The sequence below is a fragment of the Mastomys coucha genome, unplaced genomic scaffold, assembly GCF_008632895.1.
Source record: "Mastomys coucha isolate ucsf_1 unplaced genomic scaffold, UCSF_Mcou_1 pScaffold6, whole genome shotgun sequence".
Lineage (NCBI taxonomy): Eukaryota > Metazoa > Chordata > Mammalia > Rodentia > Muridae > Mastomys > Mastomys coucha.
In genome coordinates this window covers 65,810,186-65,813,239 of record NW_022196912.1, presented here as the reverse complement: position 1 = coordinate 65,813,239, position 3,054 = coordinate 65,810,186, and the positions used below count along the sequence as shown (strand labels likewise).

General features: G+C 34.6%; 1 non-coding gene across 1 annotated transcript; it reads left to right on the top strand.

Moving 5' to 3' along the window:
• The first annotated feature begins 915 nt into the window (after positions 1-915).
• On the top strand, positions 916-1,034 carry LOC116081319. The gene has a single exon (XR_004114818.1). It is a non-coding gene; the product is annotated as a 5S ribosomal RNA (ribosomal RNA).
• Positions 1,035-3,054: the final 2,020 nt, after the last annotated feature.

Here is a 3,054-nt window from a genome sequence, read left to right as displayed (position 1 = left end):
AATATCTTCTGTACCTGATTTCATGAGCATTTGACATCACAAGTAAATGGTGCACCTTACCAAATGCATGCTAAGCTTTATTTTAGGTCCTTGTTTGATGATTCTTTTTAGTTGATTCTTTTTAGTTTATTAATTTGATTGTGACAATTGACTCTGAATGTAAAAATATCTTGGGTTTCAGTAATAAACCCAACAGATTATTCATTCTTTATGTCATGAAGTCACCTAGGTCAAAATTTTATGGGAAGCATTTAATTTCAAATTAATATATTACAGGATTATTCAGTTTTTATTAACGTTTTGTAGTTTACATATCTTTCAAAAATATTACCCATTTCATCTAAATTGTTGTATTTGCTGGCAGAAAGTTTTTCATAATATCTCAATATTTCTCTAGTATACTTCTTTCTTATATTTACTCCAAATACATATATGATATATGATATACACATATCCCAGGCAATCCTGTATGGAACTCACTGTGTTGATGAGTCTGGATTCGAACTAATGGCAGTCCATCTGCATCAGCATCCTAAAATGATAAAATTAAAAGTATGAGCCGCTATGCCAAGCTTGGTGTATTTTTTCCTTCTGTTTAGTTTTGGATGCCATCTACTTGTCTTGCTCTTCATCTTTTTGTCTTATCTAAATATTTTCTGCTAGAAACTTTTCGTTAAGCATGGTATTAGCATAAGACCAATTTTATATGCATTTTCATTCTATTCAAGCATTTGAAATCACCTTGCAATCTTGTTTGATTTATGGCTTATTGCGTAGTTTATTTAGAAGTTTGTTGTTTATTTTAACTTTTGGAGAATTTTTCAGAAAGTTTTCTGTTAATGATTCAATCTGCAGCCAACCGAAGTAGAGAACATACTTTACATGGCCACTGTAGGTGATGAAAGTTGTCCTTGTGTCTACGGCCATACCACCCTGAATGTGCCCAATCTCGTCTGATCTTGGAAGCTAAGCAGGGTCGGGCCTGGTTAGTACTTGGATGGGAGATCGCCTGGGAATACCGGGTGCTGTAGGCTTTAAAAAAAAAAAAAAAGGAAGTTGTCCTTCTGATAAGGAATACATGCGATCTAGCAATTGCTTTCCTTTCATCAGAGAATTTGAATCATTTACATTTAATCATTGTTATTAATAAGTTTAAATATATCATTATTGTATTGATTTTCTAAGCTCAGTTCTTTGATTCTTTTATTAGAATGATTAATATATTTGTCTTTTCATTTTATGTCCACTATTAAGTTATTTGTTTTCTTCTTTTAATGGTTGATTTAGGATTGTTACAAAAACATATATATCATAATTGTTACCAACTGAAATTGATACACTATTATGTAGCTATGAGACTGAAAAAAATCAAATGGAATATGCATGGATATGAATGTGAAATAAATAATGTTCTTGTATACTTTTGGTAGAAGTATGGGTGGGTTTATCCTCATGAGTGCAGCTTGATGGTGATAACAAAAAGCTCTAAACCACACAAGTCAACACTCCTAAGAGAGAAGCAATTGTACAAGTACATAAAGGGTAAATAATGGCGATTTTGCACAGTGCTTTTTGCAATGTCTGTAACACTGTACATGTTGTCTACTAGAGTATACCACAGCCACATTAGAGAATGTCACAGTACTATCAAAGTCCATATTGGGTCTTGTCATGGAAGGGCAGTCACAAGACATTTTTGCATTTTGCTAAAACTATTCAAATTGCAGAAGAGTATGCAATATATACATTTTAGTTTCGATTGAAAAAGTTCCTGTTGTGTGTGCGTGTATTTATTCACGTGAAGGAAGGGAGAGCATCGTGGTGTAGTTCCTTAGGAGATGGAATTTCATCCATTTTATTTTAATTCATCATTTTCTCCCAGTTCTAAAATATAACGATTGTGAATTTATTGTGTAATTTGTTTTAATTGCAAATAAAACAAAATAATAGTAACAGTATCAACCATCTTCAACTTAATTTCTCATTATTTAGTTATTCCAAAAGAATTATTGAGGTAATATTACTGACTACTTGCTTCATAAAAAGGTTCAAAGGATGGATAAATCTATTTCCATATTTACTTAGAATGTTAATCCTTCCATGGAATTTATAAACATTTTAAAATGGCAAGAAGTTTCGAACAAAGCCAGAACCCCATGGCAGGGTATTATTGTCAAATCTAAGCTGAGTTACATGAAGTGAAATTCTCCTTTTAGGAAAAGCAGTGGGTGGAATCCAAGCCTCTGCATTCTTTTAGCTCCACCCCATAACCTAGCGTTCTCTAGTGGCTTCATCCTGAAAGGGTGTAATTTTCAGAGACATTTTCTGATCCTTTCACGTTAGAAAGACCTCCAAGAGACTTTTTTCAAGAAGTCTCAGCTTCGCTCTGGACACTGCTTACAGGGGACAAAATTTCAAAAACAAAAACAAAGCAAGTTGTGTTGGAACCAAAGATGTTTAATTTAGTACCCGACTGCTCTCTATTTGTGTTTGAGGCACACGGTCCCTTCCCTGGGACAATGCTTTCCTGTGTTTAGTCTCATGAGAAACACCTGCAGCTTTTCATGAACAGCACTGGCCTCAAGCTGTCATGGAGATTCTCTCTGAGTATCTGGGTGCATTTATTCCATATAAGGTAGATTGTCACTCCGAGGATTTGATTCACAGACTGACATTTTGTGGCTCTCTACCAGTGTTCAGCTGTGAATGTGTATGCTTGTCAGGATATCTGAACTTATCTGAAAAGCAGGATTTCCCCATTGATTTCAGTGGATGAAGTCACTCACCTTTAAGTATAAACTTCAGCATACATTAAGATAGAGCAAAAGTGTACTATTGCTATGCTGTATCAAATAGTTTTGGCAATTGTTACATGGAATAAATCACAGTTGACAACAAGAGGAAGAAAACTGGATGGAAACTTAAGCCATCGTTTGTCATTAAGAGCAAGTTAACTATGCATCAGAACAGATGATAAAACTTGAAGGGCTTGGGCTGGAGACATAGATGACTCAGTAGCCAACAGCACTATGCCCTCCAGAGGACTTGCATTTG